We start from the raw sequence: 22,511 nt of genomic DNA on the forward strand, positions 1-22,511 counted from the left end.
TTTATCCCATAAGGAAAACAATGGAAAAAAAGTCAAAATGTAATTTTTTTTTTCTCTGTCGCTTCCCCTCTAACAAAAAATTAACTAAAAATTTATCAAAAAGGCATACACATCCCAAAATAGATCACCTGGCAAAAAATGAGCCCTCAAACAGCTCTATGCACATAAATACAAAAAAGTTATAGTGGTCAGAATATGACAATGAAAAAAAAAAACATTTTTCAAGGTTTTTATTTGTTTTCAGTAAAAACGCAAGCAAAATAATACACATCTGATGTCACCGTAATCATACTCACCCGAGGAATGTAAGTAACTGGTCAGTTTTACCATATAGGGAACTCCTTAAAAACAAAACCCATAAGGGTACTTTCACACTTGCGGCAGGACGGATCTGACAGGCTGTTCACCCTGTCGAATCCGTCCTTCCGCTTTTTTACTGTGCCGCCGGACCGCCGCTCCGTCCCCATTGACTATAATGGGGACGGGGCGGAGCTCCGGCGCAGTACGGCAGTTCGCGGTGAGAGGCCGCCAGACTAAAAAGTCGGACATGCAAGACATTTAGTCCGGCTGCATCTTTCCGTGCACTGCCGTGCTGAGCCGGAGCTCCGCCCCTGTCCTCATTATAGTCAATGGGAACGGAGCGGCCGTCCAGCCGCACAGCGAAATAGCGGAAGGATGGATCCGACAGGGTGAACAGCCTGTCGGATCCGTCCTGCTACAAGTGCGAAAGTACCCTAAGACTGTTGTGGCATTGCAGTTTTTTTCCAATTTCACCCCATTTGGATTTTTTTTCCAGCTCCCCACTATATCGCATGCAATATTAAATGGTGGAATTCGAAAGTGTAACGTGTCGCGCAAAAAACAAGCCCCAGAAAGGCAGGGAGTGAATAAACGCAAAAATGAAATAGCCTTTGGGACTGAAAGAGTTAAAGCCCAAAATCTGTTTTTGACAATATCTGAAGGGCACTGGACCATCAGATAGCAGATTGAATGCTGTTTCTGAATTTCTAAGGGAATGTCTTCTAGTGCTCCGTCTACCTCTGCCAGCATTGTGTCTACAAGGCTCCAGTCTTCATGCATTAATAATGTATAGACGAACATACTGAAGTATCATATCAGCAGATACCGCAATGACTTTCTGAAGACATTCTTAAGATACAGCTACATAAAGGAGATGAAAACATCCTTTGATACAAATTGGAAACATCTTGTAGCTTCTTGTTTAGCTTGAGAAGTTCTTAGCCATATATAATTAATAACTAGATGAGAACATATTTGCAGTGAGGTTATCCAGAGCATTAACTTACAAAAAAAGGACTCAAGTGTTTAAATACACTTAGCTATTTTACTGTATTATAGCAGTGGTGTGCAAACGGGGTGAAAGAGCCCAAATGTGGCTCTTCTAAAGCCCCCCACCCTTCCTCATACACAACCATGTTGGTCTGAACAGGGCTGTCACCGAGACTCCTTAGGTGGCGGCTCATCTTTATGAGAACAAAAGGATCAGGCATGTTTCAATACAACAGCCCAATCCTTATATCCACGAAATCCACTATTTGGGGATAGTCACATTAGGTGGACAAAAGCAGTGGCTTCAGTTAAAGGGGTTCTCTGGAAAATCAAGCATACCTTGGTCCTGTTGAAAAAACATTTGTTTATAAAACTTACCTGTCCGCCATGCCGCCTGTGCCTCCATCCCAACTGCACTCGGGCTGCGAACTCCGCCGCTCGGGTCCCGACTGGATGTGTGCACTTTCTTTCCTGTTCAGCTGCATAGTAGTAAATGCAGCTGAACAATAATAGAAGTGCACACATCCAGTCAGCAACCGAGAGGAAGAGCTCACAGCGGGGATGGCAGCATCGGGAACATGGTGGACAGGTAAGTATTAACAAAACAATATTTTTTCAACAGGACAGAGGAATGCTTTTATTTTTTATAATGCCCAGAGAACCCCTTTAACCCCTTCCCAACCTCTGTCATACATGTACGGCGAAAGACTTGCTTATCAGCTACTTTTAAAGTTGGTTTTCTAGAGGTACGTATAAGAAGCCACATTAATGGATAAAGAAAAGTTTTACAATTTCTGAATATACTTTATCTTAAAGTTTTTTCACAGGATTAGGCCTCTTGCACACAAACGTTTTTTTCTTCCGTTTACGTTCCTTTTTTTGCATTCCATATACAGAACCATTCATTTAAATGGATCTGTAAAAAAAAGGGAAGGTACTCCGTATGCCTTCTGTTTCCGTATTTCTGTTTTTCAGTTCCGTTCAAAGATAGAACATGTCCTATTATTGTCCGCATAACGGAGGGGCCAGCCGTTCCGCTCCACAAAAAACGGAATGCACACGGACGTGATCCGTTTTTTGCGGACGGCTAAATACTGAAAAAGCCATACGGTTGTGTGCAAGAGGCCTAAGATAAACTTAGCAGATTTTTTTCTAAGAACAGTGCCACACCTATCAACAGGTTGGGTGAGATATTATAGCTGAACCCCGTTCGCTTTCATCGGGCCAAACTGCAATACCAGACACGACCCATGGACAGGAGTGGGGTTGTTTTTGTAAGACAGCAGTCATGTTTTTCTAATCCTGGACAATCACTTTAAATTCATGATCATTTACAAAATCTCTGTTTGCTGTCGGTGAATTAGAACATTCTTGTTTATCTCCTGAGGATAAATAGTTCTAATAATCCTCATCAAAAACAAAATTGTCTTTCTGTAGAAGTCTCTTTAGGTAACCCATAGCTTTAGCAGGCACTTATTCTAGCTATTTTAACTATTTTTAATTTCTTGAATTTATTTGCCCTACAAAAAGAATCTTTTAAGGATCAGTGCTCCATTTTCAAAGAATAATGGTGGGTTTATGTACTATTCATGTACGGTAATCTTTTGGAACCCAGAAATATGAAATATAAATGAATTTTTTTTTTAATACAAAGTATGTTGCAAATTATTCTTTTGTGCGACAATACAGCCAAACTGTACTACCCAGTGACTCATGTAATTGTCATTGGGACACAATGAAAAAATTAATCAAACATAAATGTGCTTCTTTCAGATAACCAGCACCATTGACAGCACAAAATGAAACTGATATCTGCAAAAAGCACATTTCGTTATTAATCTTTTCATACATTGAAATATTACTTAACTATTAAAATTCAGTCCATTAGGAAAAGTTTTGCATTGCAGATATATGTGGCGAAGGATTGTTCATTCCATCAAGATAAGGGAGGAAAACATAATTGAAGCATTTGCAAATAAATCTAAGTTCTCTGGAGATGTTATTGTTTATGAGTGAAATGCATTAAATAAATATAAATCGTGATACATAATGAACATTGCAGAGGCACTCCGAACCAAAAGCTGACATACAAAGGCAGTTGATCAGCAGGCTTTAGGGAAATCAGTGACAAGCTATTTCCCTGAATAAAAAACCTAAGTCATTTGTGCAATTTGAAATATCTCATGCAGACTGCAGAAATGCAATTGGACACTTCTTCCAGATGCTTCATCTTGTATATGGCATGCTCAACCTGCGGCCCTCCCTCCAGCTGTAGCAAAACTACAACTCCCAGCATGCCTGAACAGCCTACAGCAGGCATGATCAACCTGCGGCCCTACAGCTGTTGCAAAACTACAACTCCCAGCATGCCTGAACAGCCTACAGCAGGCATGCTCAACCTGCGGCCCTCCAGCTGTTGCAAAACTACAACTCCCAGCATGCCTGAACAGCCTACAGCAGGCATGCTCAACCTGCGGCCCTCCAGCTGTTGCAAAACTACAACTCCCAGCATGCCTGAACAGCCTACAGCTATCAGCCTACAGCAGGGCATTGTGGGAGTTGTAGTTTTACAACAGCTGGAGGGCCACAGGTTGAGCGTGCCTGATTTCTTGTATATGGCCAACCCTAGAGGTGTCACACGGGGGACCTCAGGGAAGGCACTGGCCCTGAAGACCTAACCATCTAACTGTTGCACCCCTTACACCATACCTAATAAGCGATTTCTATGAAACAGAGGAGCGCTCAATAAACCTTCATTCCCTAGCTAGATAAATCTATCCAGCAATTCTTGATAAAATAACACCATGGAGCACAATATCGAATGCCTTGCCTATGCATTTTGTACCCTGTGGTTCTTAATCATGCTCAATAAACAGCTTGTTCATTGAGCGGGCAGTCATGTTTGAGCACTGTATGAGGTGGACACTTGTACAATGTAGGATTTGGGCACTATATGGCACATCATAAGTGGGGGAGTTATTAGAAGATGCTGCACACAGCACCATCAATCATGAGGCCGATTCTTGTATTATTAGATAGAATGGCTGTGTCTACTGGTTGATACTGGAATATTCACCCATTATCCACCCCAGGAATAATTAGTAGACATAAGTCAACCGACAATCAAGAGAGCATGACAGCCAGGAGGAATGGGATCTACTAGTAGAAGTGGGCCAGCATACTGATACCGCATCATTGAAACATGGCTGATTGTGTCTACCCATAGACATTATCAATCTTTATGAAATATTGATGGCTGAAAGCATTTATTTTACTCCTGCCTAAACATAATAAAAATTGTATTTTACAGTGATAGTGATACCTTTTAATTTACATTTAACAGGTAAAATCAGCACATTCAAAAGGAATCTGTCACAGTGTAGTCTCATCTGTAGACTGCATGGTATAGAGTAGAATAAGCAGATTAAGGCTACTTTCACACCTGTGCTTTCCCGTTCCGCTATAAAGATCCGTCATAGGGTCTCAATATGGAAGAAAAACTGAAGGGAACGGTGTGCACCAGAATGCATTCCCTTCCGTTTTATTGCGTTCTAATGACGCACACAAAAGCGCTGCAAGCAGCATTTTTGAGTGCGTCCTGGGATGCGGAGCAAGACGAATCCGTCATGATTTACAATGTAAGTCAATGGAGACGAATCAGTTTTCTCTGACACAAAAGAAAACAGATCTGTCCTCCATTGACTTACAATGGTTTTAGAGACTGATCCCTCGTGGCTATTTTAGAGATTATACAACAGGATCCGTTCATAACAGATGCAGGCGGTGGTAATATCATGACTGAAGGATTTTTGATGATCCATGAAGGATCCAGCAAAAATGCTAGTGTGAAAGTATCCTAATACATATCTGGTCTTCAGCAAAAAATTCTGTAAAAGGCTACATGCACACGACCGTTGTGTGTTTTGCAGTCCGCAAATCGCGGATCCGCAAAACACAGATGGTGTCCATGTGCGTTCCGCAATTTGCGGAACGGCACGGACAGCCTTTAATATAGCAAAGCGCGGACAAGAATAGGACAGGTTATATTTTTTTTGCAGACCACGGAATGGAGCATGCTGTCCGCATTTTTTGCGGCCCCATTGAAGTGAATGGGTCTGCATCCGAGCCGCCAAAACTGCGGCTCGGATGCGGACCAAAACAATGGTCGTGTGCATGAGGCCAAACTTGTATTTTAATTATTCAAATTTTTGTATATTCTTAGGAGACCAGTGGGTGGTCCTATCTATGACTGACAGCTATCTCTGTATGCAGTCATGGTCAGGCCCCCCATTGGACTCAATATAGAAAAGGCAGGGAATGAAATCCATACAGTACATTTTAAGTTATACTGAATCTCCTCCCATATATGTCAACCTGCTCAACTGCTCCTGCTCTACAACGCGCCTGTGGATTAAACAGAATTTATATGTGACAAGCTTTCTTTTAATGATCATAGGCTCATAATTCCCATAGACTTGTATGAACAAGTATGTCTAATCTTCTTTAACCCCCTCCCCTTGCACGTATTAGAGGCCTTAGTGACCAAGTAATTTTTTCATTTTTATGACTGTCGCATTCCAACTTTTTTATTTTTCCATAGATAGCCCTATGAGGTTTTGTGTTTTTGTGGGTCCATTTGTAGTTTTTGATGGAATCATTTGGGGGTACACAGAATCATTGATTAACTTGTATGAACTCTTTCTGGGAAGGAATGGAACAAAAACAGCAATACCATCCTTGCCTTTTTACTTATTTATTTTTAATTTATTTTACGCACTTATATGGCACTTCTTTATTCCGTAGCGCTTTGCAGACATTATACTCACGCTGTCCCTAATGGCGCTCGCAAGCTAAGTTTCCTATCAGTAGTGAGGGACGATTCGCGAACGCACGTTAGAGATCAAATGTTTGCGAACCGCGCGTTCGTGGCGGGCCCCATTCACTTTAATGGCAGGCAAACCTGAAAAACCTTCAGGTCATATTTGCAGCCAGCAAACACTTATTAGAAGTACACAAATAGTCCCACAACATGGACGGTGATATACCAGAGGGGGATCATTGGCAAAAATTCCCACAAAAAATATGTATTTTTATGCGTCTTAAAGGGAAACTCTCAAAAATGTGCCCCGGTGGAGACTAGAAAAATGTTATTTCCTATGGGTTTGATGTATACAAAAGTGCAGCACTCCACATTTTTGTATCCTGCATTAAAAAAATGCATACCTTAACGTAATTTTTTTTTCTACCATGGAACTGTATGGTGAACGGACGCCACTGTACGGCATCAGTCTGAGGCATCTGTTAACGCATACATTTTTGATATGCATTAAATGGATGGCAAAAATAGGATGTGAACCCAGCCCTAGTGTCAAAATAAACACCAGTACACAGCGGAGCAGCGTGGCGGAGAGGGGAGGCCGTCATGTACTGGTGGTCAGGGATGAGGACTGTGTTTCCCAAGGATCATTTTCTACTGGGAAATACAAGGCACAGTATAATACACTAGAATCTATATAATATAAAGATATTATCCCTACCCCGGAATACTAATACAATTAGGTGGTCATTTATTATATAGAAATACGTCTATGTTAGGCGTATTTCTGACACAGATTGTGGCGCAAAGGTCCTTAGCACCGCAATCTGCATATTCTTCCCGCTCATACCAAGTCTAAAAAAGGATGGCGTGGGCAGGGAAAGGGATACAGTTATGGCCATCCAGTTATTGGATACCACCGCCATACATTGACCGGATAACACCTTTGTATAGTGACTGGATAACACCGCCATACCGTTACCGGATAAAAGGGTATAAGAGGGCACAGTACAGGGAATGTAAAAGGGTACTAGGGGCACTGCACAGGGTGTGGTAAGAGGGCTCAATGCAGGATATAAGGGGGCACAGTACGGGGTCAGGGGCAAAGTATGGGGTGGGGGGCACAGTCACATGACCCTGTGACATTAGAAGGTCCTTATGGTGAATACGGTTAATACGCCACCATAATGAGAGGCAGAGGAGTGAGACAGGGGTGTGATTATGTGGCTAGAGATAAAAATATAACTGTCGGCCAGTACAGGCCCAAAAAATTAGCCAATAGGCATTCACCTGACAGCAAAGAACTTTGGATTCTGTGGCTGGAGGTGCATTCGGCGGTCACTGGATAAACATGTAACTGTCGGCCAGTACAGACCCCAAAAATTAGGCATTCACCTCCAGGGCCGTAGATAAAAAAATTTCCTGGGGGGTTCAGCTTTCTCAAATTATAAGAGTCATCATCCACATCCACAGATATCTCCCCCCCCCCCCCCCATTACAGTGTCCCTGACAGTGTCCCTATTGTAAGACGGACCCGCTGTTCCTTAGGTAAGTGACTAAGTGAGCTACTTGTGCAAAGTATATGTACTACTACTATCTAATAATCTATCACTAACATACTGGGACTAGGACTGTCAGGACTCCAGATAGTATTCACAATTACATCAGTTTTTCTTTTTCACAGACAGTTCACAAAAGACATCACATCATCTGGTGATATATACAAGATATATATCCATTCACTGCCTGGGCATGGGCAGTTGGGCTGCTTGGGCACTGGGCGAGTGGGCGGGCAGGCAGGCTGGCTCCCGCTCTTCAAACACTAAAACTAGGCGACCGGCGGCAGCGTAACGTGACGTCACTCACTAGGTCACGCCGCTGGCGCATGCTCCTCCCACTTTATTAATAAAGGTGGAGCAGGCGCGTGACGTCGGAGTGAGTGACGTTACGTGGCCGGCCGCCGGGAGATGGAGTCACGGAGGCGGAGCACAGGAGCAGTGGGGGTGGATTGAATACACTGTCTACAGTATGTGTCTTTGTGTCATAGTTACCATCTGTGCGGTCGCCGGTCGGACACTAGTGCGGGGCTGGCAGGCGGCAATGCAGGAGGCGGAGCACAGGGGGTGTGATTAGGGTGTGCCCAGGCACACCCCGTGCGCACGCCTATGCTGCCCGCCCTACAGCCTCCATCACCTCTCTGTGTGCCGCACTGCCCGCGCCGCTATTGCAGGCAGCGGCACGCCTGGGCCGTTCTCTGGCAGGTTAGGAGGACAGACACTCTGGGGGGGGGGTTTGAACCCCCCTATCCCCCCCTTATCTACGCCCCTGTTCACCTGACTTAAAAGGCCTTTTATGCCACTGTATATACATAAAGCAAGGACCATTCTTTGTTCTGGGTGGTGGCAGATATGTGTGGGCTGGCATGAGGAAATTCAATTACATGTGGTCATCACAGGTGTTGAATTTCATCGAGATCCATGCCTCATTTTTTTTTTTAAACGTGAGGTAGTCCACACTGTCGTGAGCTAGGCGAGTGCGCTTATCGGTCATGATCTCCCCTGCTGCGCTGAACGTCCTTTTGGACAGGACACTCAACGAGGGGAGAGCCAAGAGTTCCATGGCAAATTCTCAGAGCGTCTGCATCGGCCATTAACCAGATGTAGTCGGACACCTGTCGGTCTAGGCGTTCCCTGAGGCTAAATCTGGAGGACGGCTCTCGATGGGTTGGCTGCAAGAATGATCTTATATCCAAAAAGAGCAACACATCTTCAAACGCCCTCTTTTTGCAGGCACAGTAGGATTATTACCCGCACCTGTTTCACTGTGGGTTGAAATTCCTCTGCCAGTGCCCGTAACAGTAGAATGAAGCATCTCTTGCAGCAAGGCCTGGAAATGCTGCATTCTGACAGCCCTCTGTGATGCTGGTAGCATGTCCGCCATTTTGTGTTTGTACCGGGGGTCTAAGTACGTTGCCACCCAGTACAGGTCCTTGACCTTCATGCTTTTTATATGGGGGTCCCTCTTCAAACACTGGAGCATGAAAGCCCCCATTTGCACTAAATTGGAAGCGGTGTAGCGCCCTGGTTCCTGCTCATCGCCCAGGAGAATGTCGCCCTCGGTCTCCTCCCCCCAGCCACAGACAACACCAGGGATCCCCGAAAAGTTTAAAGCCTGCTCTTGTTGCTCCTCCTCCCCCCAGTCACCATCCTCCTGTACTGACTGTACTGTGCCCACTGCCAGTGTCCACCACTCATATCAGGTGGCACAGCACCTTGCAGATAAAAAAGTAATTTCATTTTTCCTCTGTAATATAATTGCAGTTGCCTGCCAGTGAGTGTCAGGCCCACAGACTGTACTGTGCCCACTGCCCACCACTCATATAGGGTGGCACAGCACCTTGCAGATAAAAAAGTCATTAAATTTTTTCTCTGTAATATAATTGCAGTTGCCTGCCAGTGTGTGTCAAGCCCACAGACTGTACTGTGCCCACTGCCCACCACTCATATAGAGTGGCATAGCACCTTGCAGATAAAAAAGTCATTTAAGTTTTTTCTCTGTAATATAATTGCAGTTGCCTGCCAGTGAGTGTCAGGCCCACAAACTGTACTGTGCCCACTGCCCACCACTCATATAGGGTGGCACAGCACCTTGCAGATAAAAAAGTCATAAAATTTTTCCTCTGTAATATAATTGCAGTTGCCTGCCAGTGAGTGTCAGGCCCACAGACTGTACTGTGCCCACTGCCCACCACTCATATAGGGTGGCACAGCACCTTGCAGATAAAAAAAGTCATTTAATTTTTCCTCTGTAATATAATTGCAGTTGCCTGCCAGTGAGTGTCAGGCCCACAGACTGTACTGTGCCCACTGCCCACCACTCATATAGGGTGGCACAGCACCTTGCAGATAAAAAAGTCATTACATTTTTTTCTCTGTAATATAATTGCAGTTGCCTGCCAGTAAGTGTCAGGCCCACAGACTGTACTGTGCCCACTGCCCACCACTCATATAGGGTGGCACAGTACACTGCACGGCTCACACGCAGTGCCCCAAATTGGAAGTAAGTGGACCAACCAACCATCTTTTTCCATCTCCCGGTTCCTTTTATCTATTCCATACACCGGCCCCTGATAGGGGACAAAACAGAGATTAAACTGGTAAGAACAGATTTTTTTAATTTTAAAAAAAGAGGACAGCCTCTGCGGAGCTGGGTATTTTTTGGCCACGTTACTGAACGCTCATGCACAATGGCTGTAGGCTCATGCATCCTTTTGCGGAGGTGACAAACCTGGTCAGTCAAACCCAAGGCAACATCATCGACCTCATCCCATATCTGTTTTTTCTGGAGCATGCCCTGCGAAGAGTGCTGGATCAGGCCGTAGATGAGCATGAAGAGGAAGAGTTGTGGTCACCATCGCCACCAGAAGCAGCCTTGTCGTCGTCAATTGCTGGACTTGCGGCAACGCAGAGAGAGGAGTCTGAAAAAGAGGAGTAGAGGAGGAAGGTGGCTTTGAGGAGGTGGAAGACCAACCACAGCAGGCGTCCCAGGGGGCTTGTTGTTACCTTTCGGGGACCCTTGGTGTTGTACGTGGCTGGGTGGAGGAAGAGACCTTCAATGACGTCAGTGAGGACAAGGAACGGGACATGGCTAGCTTGGTATCCAACCTTGTGCAAATGGGGAGTTTGCGGTTGTGCAGATGGACTGTTTGCGGTTGTTTGCGGTGTGCTAAATGGGGAGTTTGGTCTGTCAGAGTTTGGTCTGTCACTGTGAAGCGGGCGTAACCCTTACACTACCTGATCGATACAACATCATACCTGATCGTATACACACACTGGATGTTTTAAAGCACATTATTCCAAACAATTTAGGAATGTTAGGTGATTTATGCCCTTTATGGATTAAAACCCGCCTCTGCGTTAACTACGTAATTTTCCATGGGAGTTTTGCCATGGATCCCCCTCCGGCATGCCACAGTCCAGGTGTTAGTCCCCTTGAAACAACTTTTCCATCACTATTGTGGCCAGAAATAGTCCCTGTGGGTTTTAAAATTTGTCTGCCTATTGAAGTCTATGGCGGTTCGCCCAGTTCGCCAGTTCGCGAACATTTGCGGAAATTCACGTTCGCCGTTCACGAATGGAAAATTTTATGTTCGCGACATCTCTAGCAGTAACACCAAATCTACACGGGTGCCACAGGTTACATGCTTGATGGCCGTCAGAAGGTTCACCCAGTGGGCAGTAAAAGTTATGTACCTTCCCTGCTCGTGTTTGCTAGACCACGTGTCTGTGGTTAGATGTATCTTGACACTGACACTGTGTGCCAGAGATATATTATTTTGCCGCTGAACGTGGCCATATAGTTCAGGGATGCCCTTCTGGGAAAAATATTTCCTTCCGAGGACCTTCCATTGAGGTGTGCCAATGGCCACAAATTTTCTAAAGGCTTCCGAGTCTACCAATTTATATGGCAGTAGTTGGTGGGCTAGCAGTTTCAACAAGCCAGCAGTCAGCCGTTGGGCAAGTGGGTTATGCGGCGTCATCAATGTTTTTCACTCGAACATTTGGGCCACGGAAACCTGCCTTCTGCCAGATGAACGCGACAGCAGCATGGTGGAAGGTGGAGTGGAGCACAAATGGGAGGAGAGAGGAGGCAGGACATGGAGCGCCGGGAGTATGGCTTTGTGGGTTCTGACAGCGTTGCTCCCACTGGGCACGGTGATGGGAGGCCAGGTGCCTTTTTAAGGCGGTCGTCCCTAGGTGAGGTGTTGGGCTTACCGTGACTTATGCATTGACAGCACAGGCTGCAGATGGCAACACTATTATCAGGAGCTGACACGTTAAAAAAAGCCCATACTGCGGAATCATGTGCCGGCGTCCTAGGAGCGCAAGATGTGACCATGCATGGTGGATGGCTCACTCCAGATGCATTTGCATTCTGTTTTTTACCTCCTGTGCACTGCGATTTCAGCCTGCTTCTCCTCCTTCTCTTACCTATCCGCTGCTCCGTCTCTCCTTCTGAACTCCCCTACTCTTCCTCTCTTGTGGGCACCCACGTGACGTCCATCGACACCTTTACCACCACTGACATTAGACATCTCGGAGTAGGCAACAACAGCGGGGACCAACCTCCTTGGGCTGATCTAGGTACTGTCGTCAGACTGCTGTGTGGCAGCCGTTGCTACCTCTTTTTCTTCATCCGATGCCAAGAATGGCTGCGCATCGGTAAGGTCTGGGAATGGATGGGAAAATAATTCCTCTAAATCGAGTGGAGGGGCTATGGTGGTGGTGGTGGTGTCTTTAGGGGTTCACACAGCAGAGAGTGAGGAGGGTGCAGATACAGAGGATGAGGAGGGTGCAGAAGCAGAAGGCTGAGTTATCGCACACACCTTCTCCAACTTCCCACTTAGGCTCTGGCCTGGTGCACCTGCCCGACCCCTACCATCCCTGCAGAACGGTCTGCCTTTTACTCTGCCTGTTATTTTCTAAATGACCGTCTGCCTAAGTCCGTAGAGAAGAGCAGTATTTGTGGAAGAAGGTATATCTCAGCCCTCAATCAGTATTTGGTGTAAAAAGGTATATAGCAATAGCACCCATCAATCAGTATTTTGTGGAAGAAGGTATATGGCACCCTTCAATCAGTATTTGACAGAAACAGGTATATGGCAACCCTCAATCAGTATTTGGCGGAAACAGGTATATGGCACCCCTCAATCAGTATTTTGTTGAAGCATGTGTATTGCAGCCATCAATCAGTATTTGGTGGAAGAAGGTATATAGCAATAGCACCCCTCAATCAGTATTTTGTGGAAGAAGGTATATGGCACCCCTCAATCAGTATTTGGCGGGAACTGGTATATAGCACCCCTCAATCTGTATTTGGCAGAAACAGGTATATGGCACCTCTCAATCAGTATTTTGTGGAAGCAGGTGAATCGCAGCCCTCAATCAGTATTTGGTGGAAGAAGGTATATAGCATCCCTCAATCAGTATTTGGTGGGAACTGGTATATAGCACCCCTCAATCTGTATTTGGCAGAAACAGGTATATGGCACCCCTCAATCAGTATTTTGTGGAAGCAGGTGAATCGCAGCCCTCAATCAGTATTTGGTGGAAGAAGGTATATAGCACCCCTCAATCAGTATTTGGCGGAAACGCGTATATAGCACCCCTCAATCAGTATTTGGCAGAAACAGGTATATGGCACCCCTCAATCAGTATTTTGTGGAAGCAGGTGAAGCGCAGCCTTCAATCAGTATTTGGTGGAAGAAGGTATATAGCAATAGCACCCCTCAATCAGTTTTTAGTGGAAGAAGGTATATGGCACCCCACAATCAGTATTTGGCAGAAACAGGTATATAGCACCACTCAATCAGTATTTGGCAGAAACTGGTATATAGCACCCCTCAATCAGTATTTGGCGGAAACAGGTATATAGCACCCCTCAATCAGGATTTTGTGGAAGAAGGTAAATTGCAGCCCTCAAACAGTTTTTTGGGGGGCAACAGGTATATCACACCTGTTGCAATTAATTACTCCAATAGCGTTTGTCCCTCTATCTAGCTGCGGTATCGCAGCAGAACCACACGCAACTGCTGCACAATACAAATACACTATAATATAATATATATTTTAGAAAGTATATTATAAGTATATCACACCTCTCTATGTCACACCTATCGATAGAACCTCTATACCAGTCCTTAAAAGGACTTTTGTGGCCCTATTAGCTAGCGTTTGGTGTCCCTAACTGTCCCAGCTTCAAAATGCAACCTCTCCCTACACTGGCTAAACACATAATGTAAAATGGCTGCCAGATCGGGTTCTGTTATAGGGTTGGGGTGTGTCCATGTGCTGAAACATCTCAATTGGCTGTCCTGCCCACCTGATGAATGTGTCATGGGTCAAAGTTCGGCGCTATGCAAAATAATTTGGCACGCAAATATCGCCATATGTTCACATGTTCGGCGAATCGCGAACAAGCAAAGTTCGCCGCGAAACGACCACAGGGAGAACCTCTAGGCCACCTCTATCTATCAGTATGTCTTTGAAGTGTGGGAGGAAACCTGAATCCTGTGAGGAAAACCATGTAAACATGAGGAGAACATACAAACTCCATGCAGATGTTGTCCTTGTTTAGATTCAAGTGTGAAGATGAGTCGGCCAGCACTCGCTGAAATGCACGCCACGCGGGATAGGACCGGTTCCATGTGTAGTTGAATGGAAAATCCCAGCAGACGTGACTTGAATGCTCATAGAATTTTATTGTCATATAACAATATGTCCCATATTTTAGGACGCGTTTCGGCTAGACTGCCTTTTTCAACAACTTGTTCAGATTCAAACCTAGGACCGCCAGGTTTTAAATTTTGCAACATTTATTTTGTGTCATAAATAAACGTATAACTTTACTTTCTGGGTCAGTACTACTGAAATATCAAATATATATGTCGTTTTTGTAAAGTTTTAGTGCTTTTACACAAAGTAAAAAAAAAATATATTTTTTGCTACAGAGCTGTGTGAGGGCTTGATTTCTGCAGGACAACTTATAGTTTTCACTGGTATCATTTTGTGGTACATAGGACTTTTTGATTGCTTCTAATTGTTTTTTGCGGTGGATATGCAGAAAACATATTGCGCGTTCTAATATGGCATATACCCAGGACTTTCTTTAGTACTGTAGATCCTGTTTTGGAAAATGTATATTCCAAAATTGGATAGAATTTTTATATTTTTTGTGTGTCATTAGCTTGGTCTAATGCACAGGTTTTCACTCTTTCAGGAATGTCTACTATACAAATGATAAATAATTTCTCCTACCATTGTTGAGGAATGTTTAAGGGTTTTCTGATATTCCTGTGTCACTGTGTGAGGACTACACTCTTCCATACACATCACAAAATTGGTTTCAAATGTGGCTATTGTAAAACATTTAACTTAGTGTTCCTGAAATCTTTTCTGATTGCACTCTTATGTTTCTTTGGGTTCATTAGCTGGGTTTAATGCCTAGGTCAGTGTTGGCGAACCTATGGCATGGGTGCCAGAGGCGGCACTCAGAGCCCTCTCTGTGGGCACCCACACCCTAGAAAATGTCTACAGTGTACCAATCTGTCTTAGAGTTTTTCTGCCATTCATCAGCGCAGGGCGCACTATGCACAGTAGGTTAAATTGCTGTGTTGGCACTTTGCGATAAATAAGTGGGTTTTGGGTTGCAGTTTGGGCACTCGGTCTCTAAAAGGTTCGCCATCACTGGCCTAGGTCTTCACTTTTTCAGGCATGCCTATTATATAAAACGGTTAATCATTTCTCCTACAACTTGTTGAGGTATATTAGACCACTCTACCATGCAGAAGATTTCCAGTTCCTAGATATTCTTGTGTCATGGCTTGTGGACCACCCTCTTCAATGCATTTCACAAAACTGGTTTCAAATGTAAGCTCTAAAAATGTTTAACTTTGTGTTTCTGCAACATTTCTGATTGAAATCGTACATTTCTTGTGGGCCATAAGCTTGGTCTTTTTGAGGAATGCTTAATTAATTTTAGGTATATTCTCCTACAACTTGTTGAGGGATCTTAGATCACTCTTCTGCACAAAACAATTTAATTTCCTTGATATTTTTGTGTCATCACTTGTGGACCACCCTTTTCAATACACTTCACAAAATTAGTTTCAAATGTGGCCATTGCAAAGCACTTAACTTTGTGTTCCTGCAATCATTTTTGATTAATTTCGTATATTTCTTAGGGGTAATTAGCTTGGTCTCATGCCCAGGTCTTCACTCTTTCAGGTATGTCTACTAAAAAAATACTAAGTAATTTCTCCCACCATTTTGAGGAACATTTGAATCATTTTAGGCACTGTTTATAGTTGTTTTTGTCCATCTTCTTTTGGAGTGACATTCATTCTGGGGTTGACAATATACTGGAGCTAAGCCATGTTCTTAAACACATAAAAATAACATTTGGACACAAACAAGTATGGGGCAAATTTTAAAAATATAGCTTTTTAGCTACAGTTTCCATTTATATATTTTTATTTTCTTTATGAAAACTCACGGTAACAATTTGCAGCTCTGTGGAAGTGAACCATTTTTGGCAATTTTTCTTTCTTTTGCCTATATAACTATATTAAATACATAAATATTTTGTATTTTACTATATTAGTACTATATTAGTAAAACAGTTTTTCGGTTGGTACTTCCATTATAATTATAAATTCAGAACCTTCTTTGTGATGTCTACACATGAATCAGCGGGGATTCTGCAGGCAGCAGTTTACAGCGCTCAATTTGTGCCTTACAGCATTATGTTACATGAACTACAAAGGTTCTATTGGACGCACCATAGCTTTCTGATCTGCTCCATGTGGGCGTAATAGTTTTTATCCTTTAGCTACACAAAACAATTACACAAAGGTCTTTTTTCCAGATACTGTTGTACAAACCATGTAACAATTTGTCAAGTCCTTTGCCCCATACAAACGTTTCAGAAAAGTCCAGGAAATGCCTCAGCATTTCATAATTTGCAAATGAGCCAGCGCATTTTCCAGCTTGTTAAAAAGTAAACTTTACAAAGTTTGTCCAATTTGCTCTAGATCATAAATAATAGATGACAAACTTGCACAGTTTCCCAAATGTATGCACTGTTTATTTTGTGTGTTGTGTTCTCTCTGTTATTTTTCCTTAGTAAAAATATATTTAAATGCAAGAACCACTTATCACCTTGAAAAGTTTCTTGAAGTGAATATTCAGTCTTGAATGGTAGAAACACAATTAGAGCTGCATGTATTAAAAGATGCATTCTAACTGTATTTCCAAAACATATTATTACAAAGCTCATGTCAAAATAACTGAGGCATAATACACAGTTGCGTGTCCATGGGAAGGGAATCAACATCTAATGCTATATCTGGAAGGCACTGAGCTGTCTTCTAAATTAAGGCATAAAAAGTGACAGATGACTTAAAAAGTCTGGGTGGCTGATAATTTCCTCAAGTAAGAAATTAATTTACCCTTGTTCCGCCTATTTTGCATTATAATGTATGCAATGTGTTGTAAAGGTTATATTTAAATGTTATGTTTGACGTTGCTGCCATCTAGTGGTCAAAGTCAGTTTCTACTTCGCCAGAACTTTACAGGAAGTGTATTGTTCTCTGAGCCAGAGGAAGTAACCTTTAACCTGGAACTGTATTTCCTCCATTTCATCACTGCTCCTGGATCTTGCAGGCTGCATGCAGAGGAGCTCTTGATTTATTCCTGGACTAATGGTGGAATTGTCTGTGAGTACTCTCACTGATGAAGTGAGGCTGCTGTATTATATGTAATGTACTGATACATATGTTTTGTTTATGTTTATATTGTAGTTTTACAAAGTTATTCAGAAAAGAGAATACAAACAGATCTGATGTCTCACGTTTCTTGACTTCTGAATTATTGTTAAGCTGTCTGACTAGCGTTATACAACAGTCAATAGCGCGAAGCAGAACAGTAAAAAGACAACCCACGTGGCGGTCTGGAATAAACTGAGACGCCATTACTGCAGCATGAGTCTAAGATCAGGAACAAAGTACCAGGCTGATGTCACGCTACCGCAGACACAGCAAGGCAGGGAGAACATTCCCAGTGCCCAGCAAGACGATGCAAAGTCGCATGTGTCCAGAACTTCACGGGCTAGCAAGATGTCCTCAGCAAGTTCCTCAGCAGTTAGAGCTCGTGCCAAGGCAGAAGCTGCCCGCGTCCAGCTACAGTACGCAGAAAAAGAAGCCATGATGATGCAGGAGTTAGCAGCAAAGAAAGCTGCTGTAGCACAAGAGACAGCAGCTAGGGAAGCTGCCCTGGCACAAGAAAGAGCAGCTAGGGAAGCTGCAATAGCACAAGAAGAAGCGGTTTTAGAATCAAAATTGCTCATCCTGCAGCGACAGACTGCAGCTGCTGCTGCTGAAGCAGAGGCCGCTGCCTACATGGGAACAAGTCGGTTAGGAAGTGAAAGATCATATAAAGACTCAGAGGTTCCAGAAAAACCTCTATTCTCTGCAGATCGTACAAATGAGTACCTCCAGAACCTTACTGATGCGCATACAAAGGAACAGTCTCTTAAACCTGAAGCAAAGGAATTCAGGCCGAGATCAACATACCCCCTGAGCAGGCCCAATCAACCTCATGAGGTCAGCGACTGCCAGCAAACCAAGAAGGAAGCACCAGAAACCCCTAAGAACAAAAAACAAGTGTTCCCATCACCTCAACCTACAGATTACATGCGCGAACAACAATGTGCAGCGGATGTCACCAAATATCTCATCCGCAAAGAAATGGTTAGCTCAGGCTTTCTCCAATTTGATGACTGTCCTGAAAACTATTGGGCATGGAAATCTTCCTTTCTGAATGCCACTGAAGGTCTGAACTTATCACCAGCAGAAATGCTTAATTTAATGATAAAATGGCTTGGCACCGAGTCAGCAGAGCATGCTAAGAGGATGAGAAGAGCAAACCTGTTTAACCCTGCAGCAGGACTCAACATGACCTGGAGAAGACTAGAAGAAACGTATGGATCCCCAGAGGTAATAGAAGGAGCACTGTTGAATAAACTTGAAGTCTTTCCCAAGGTGGGCTACAGAGACAACGTGCGGCTACAAGAACTAAGTGATCTTCTACTAGAGATAGAATATGCCAAAGAGGATGGCTACTTGCAAGGACTTTCGTATCTAGATACAGCTAGAGGCACTAATCCCATAGTAGAGAAGCTACCTTCAAATCTGCAAGACAAGTGGATGTCTGTGGGAGGTAAATTCAAAGAAGATTATGGAGTCTCTTTTCCCCCTTTCTCTGTGTTTTCTAGGTTTGTCCGACAGCAAGCAAAAATCCGAAGTGATCCCAGTTTCGCCTTCACCACCAGCGGCAATCAATCACACAGACCAGAGAGACCTCACAGACCTCACGGTAGGACCTATGTATCCACACACAAAACAGCTGTACCTTTGGAAGTCACAGACTACCAAAGCACCCACAAGGTACACACCATAGAAAACCCTGAGAGACATTGTCCAATACACAAAAAACCACATCCACTAAAGAAATGCAAAGGCTTTAGAAGCAAACCCATCGCAGAGCGGATGTCCTTCCTTAAACAAAACGGCATCTGTTTCAAGTGCTGCGGATCTACTTATCACATTGCCAAAGACTGCAAAATACCAGTAGAATGTACAGAATGTGGCAGTGAGAGACATATTGCAGCTTTGCACCCCGGCCCTGCTCCTGCCCCACTAGAGACTGTAGAACCCAAGAAAGATCAGGGCAGGGAGCAACAAGAGACCTCACTCTCCTCTGTAATGTCCAATTGCACCGAAGTATGTGGACAAGGCAAGAGCGCACGATCATGCTCTAAAATCTGTCTAGTGACTGTGTATCCCACTGGCAAGAGAGAAAGGGCGGTGAAAATGTATGCAGTGCTAGATGAACAGAGTAACAGATCCCTTGCAAAGTCAGATTTCTTTGATATCTTTAACCTTAAGGCAAGTGCAGTTCCATACACTCTAAGGACATGTGCAGGGACAATTGAAACCACAGGGAGAAGAGCTACTGACTTTACCATTGAATCCTTCAATAAGAAAGTGCAGTTCCCACTTCCTACCCTAATAGAGTGTGGCATGATACCTGATGACAAAACTGAGATTCCATCTCCAGAAGTAGCTCATCACCACCCCCACCTCCGCTCAATTGCTCACCTAATCCCAGCTGTTGAGCCAGATGTTTCTATCCTTCTACTTCTTGGAAGAGATATCCTTCAGGTACACAAGGTACGCCAGCAAATCAATGGACCTTATAATGCCCCTTATGCACAGAGACTGGACCTGGGATGGGTCATTGTAGGAGAAGTTTGCCTGGGGACAGTGCACCAGCCTGACAACGTTAGCACTTTGAAGACGTCTGTGTTAACAAATGGACGCACATCCCTTCTCAGTCCCTGTCACAACAACTTCATTGTCAAGGAAAGCTTTGGCAGGTCAACACAACACTGTGACTTTTCTACACTATATGGTAAAGAAGAAGTCAACTCCAACATTGAGACAGACAATCTAGGGATAACAGTATTTCAGAGAACTAAAGATGATGATAGACAGGCCCTCTCTATAGAAGATCAAAACCCTGCAGATTATGCCACTAGGCCTACTCAAGCAGCATGCCTTCAGAACTCTATTTGGTTCTCAGGCCCAACCTTTCTGTACCAACCACACTGTGAGGATATAGACACTGCTAATGCTTTTCCACTCATAGGGCCTGAAGCTGACCCTGAAATCAGATTTGAAATTACGAGCTTCAGCACCAGAGCTTCTGAAGCCACACTTCACTCACATTGCTTTGATAGATTTTCTTGCTGGAAGATATTAGTTAAGACCCTAGCCAGACTCATCCATGTCGCTAAAACCTTCCAGAGGGAAACCAGCAGCAATCAGGTCAGAAGGTGGGAAAGTTTCCATGAACAAGTCAATCTAGAAGAACTTGCTCAGGCAAAGTCTGTTATAATTTCTTCTGTTCAAAACAAACATTTCCAGAAGGAAATTGACTGCATCAAAAAACAAAAGACATTCCCGAAACAAAGCCGTCTTAGGAAGCTTAGCCCCTTTTTAGACAAAAATGGGTTGTTGAGAGTAGGTGGACGTTTGTCTCTTGCAGAACTTTCAGAGGAAGAGAAACAGCCTGTCATTATACCTTATAATCACCACATTGCAACACTGCTTGTTAGGTACTATCATGAACAAGTAGTTCACCAAGGGCGACACATCACAGAAGGTGCAATTAGAGCCGCAGGTTTCTGGATTCTTGGTGGCAAACGCTTGGTATCAGCTGTTATACACAAATGTGTCATCTGCCGCAAGCTGCGAGGAAGGTTACAAAGTCAAAAGATGGCAGAGCTACCAGAGGACAGAGTAATTGCTCAACCACCTTTCACCAATGTGGGCTTAGATGTATTTGGTCCGTGGTCTGTCTTAACCCGCCGCACTAGGGGAGGCAGCGCAGACAGTAAACGATGGGCAGTCCTTTTCACTTGTTTGTCCACCCGAGCTGTACACATAGAGCTACTTGAAACCATGTCAACATCAAGCTTTATTAATGCTTTGAGGAGATTCTTCTCAATTCGTGGCCCAGCAAAACTGCTCCGTTCCGACAGAGGAACAAACTTTGTAGGAGCCTGCAAGGAACTTAACATTTGTGCCAGCGAATCACAATTGCAAGACTTTCTCCAAGACAAAGGATGTACATGGGTCTTTAATCCTCCACACTCTTCACACATGGGTGGTGTCTGGGAGAGACTTATAGGTATTGCCAGGCGAATCTTGGACGCTATGTTGCTACAAACTAAAACTGCTCACTTGACCCATGAGACTTTAAGCACCTTTATGGCAGAGGTTACAGCTATTATGAATGCCAGGCCTATAGTTCCTGTGTCCTCAGACCCAGATACACCTATGGTCCTTACCCCAGCAATGTTGTTGACTCAAAAGGTGAACTCTTTGTCTGCTCCATCCGGAACCATAAGTACAACACAAGTTCATGCTAAACAATGGAAGCAAGTACAATGCTTGGCAGACACCTTTTGGAAAAGATGGAAGAGGGAGTATCTGTCGAATCTACAACGCCGTAGGAAATGGACTGAGGGTCGCCCAAATGTAAAAGTGGGTGACGTTGTTCTGTTGAAGGACAGCCAAGAGAGCAGGAACGAGTGGCCTGTAGGACTTATTGTCAATGCTCTACCAAGCAGGGATGGCAATGTTAGGAAGGTAGAGGTCAAGATTGCGAAGAATGGGACTTCCAAAATGTATCTTAGACCTATAACTGATGTCATAGTTTTAGTTTCAGATTAGCTAGGATTCCATTTCCTGTTTATATGTTTTTTCTGCATAGCAGTAGTTATTTAGGTAGTGACATAATAATAATTATGCCAGACAGGGAGTGTTCCGCCTATTTTGCATTATAATGTATGCAATGTGTTGTAAAGGTTATATTTAAATGTTATGTTTGACGTTGCTGCCATCTAGTGGTCAAAGTCAGTTTCTACTTTGCCAGAACTTTACAGGAAGTGTATTGTCAGAGGCAGTAACCTTTAACCTGGAACTGTATTTCCTCCATTTCATCACTGCTCCTGGATCTTGCAGGCTGCATGCAGAGGAGCTCTTGATTTATTCCTGGACTAATGGTGGAATTGTCTGTGAGTACTCTCACTGATGAAGTGAGGCTGCTGTATTATATGTAATGTACTGATACATATGTTTTGTTTATGTTTATATTGTAGTTTTACAAAGTTATTCAGAAAAGAGAATACAAACAGATCTGATGTCTCACGTTTCTTGACTTCTGAATTATTGTTAAGCTGTCTGACTAGCGTTATACAACAGTCAATAGCGCGAAGCAGA

This window comes from Bufo gargarizans, chromosome 1, assembly GCF_014858855.1.
Source record: "Bufo gargarizans isolate SCDJY-AF-19 chromosome 1, ASM1485885v1, whole genome shotgun sequence".
NCBI classification, from domain to species: Eukaryota; Metazoa; Chordata; class Amphibia; order Anura; family Bufonidae; genus Bufo; species Bufo gargarizans.